This window comes from Moschus berezovskii, chromosome X (assembly GCF_049115385.1).
Source record: "Moschus berezovskii isolate FMDL1 chromosome X, NW_MosBer_1.0, whole genome shotgun sequence".
Lineage (NCBI taxonomy): Eukaryota > Metazoa > Chordata > Mammalia > Artiodactyla > Moschidae > Moschus > Moschus berezovskii.
This window is the reverse complement of record NC_142488.1, coordinates 11,130,683-11,131,518: the sequence shown is the minus strand read 5'-3', so window position 1 is coordinate 11,131,518 and position 836 is coordinate 11,130,683. Positions and strand designations below refer to the sequence as shown.

At 31.9% G+C, this 836-nt stretch overlaps 1 non-coding gene across 1 annotated transcript; it reads left to right on the top strand.

Moving 5' to 3' along the window:
• The first annotated feature begins 432 nt into the window (after positions 1-432).
• Positions 433-504, top strand: TRNAD-GUC (transfer RNA aspartic acid (anticodon GUC)). The gene has a single exon. It is a non-coding gene; the product is annotated as a tRNA-Asp (tRNA).
• Positions 505-836: the final 332 nt, after the last annotated feature.

Sequence of the window (836 nt, the reverse complement as noted above, 5' to 3'; positions counted from 1 at the left end):
ATACTGTAGTCTATTAAGTGAGCAATAGCATTATGTATTTTAAAATGTACATACCTTAATTAAAATACTTTATTGCTAATAGCCAAAACATGGAAACAACCTAAATGCCCATTAATAGATGGATAAAGAAGATGTAGTACATATATCTACAACAGAATGCTACTCCGTCATAGAAAAGAATGAAATAATGCCATTTGCAGCACCATGGATGGGCCTAGAGATTATCATACTAAGAGAAGTAAGTCAAAGACAAATACTATATGATATCACTTATATGTGGAATCTAAAGTATGACACAAATGAAACAGAAACAGATTCACAGACACAGAGAACAGACTTGTGGTTACCAAGAGGCAGGTGAGTCAGAAAGGGATAGATTGGGAGTTTGGGATTAGCAGATGCAAACTATTACATATAGAATGGATAGGGAATTCCCTGGTGGTCCAGTGGTTAGGACTTGGCACTGTCACTGCCATGGCCCAGGTTCAATCTCTCGTCAGGGAACTAAAATTCTACAAGTCATGTGGCATGGCCAAAAAAAAAGGATAAATCAACAAGGTCCTACTATATAGCACAGGTCTATATTCAATATCCTGTAATAAACCATATGAAAAAATATTAAAAATAATACATATATATGTGTAAATAAATCACTTTGCTATACACCAGAAACTGATACATTGTAAATCAATTATACTTCAATTAAAAATAAATTTAAAAAGAAAGAAATTATTGCTAAAAAATGGCAAAACAATTATAATAGTTAACATCAAAGATCACTGATCATAGAAAACAATACAATAATAATGAAAAAGTAGGAAACATTGTGACAATTA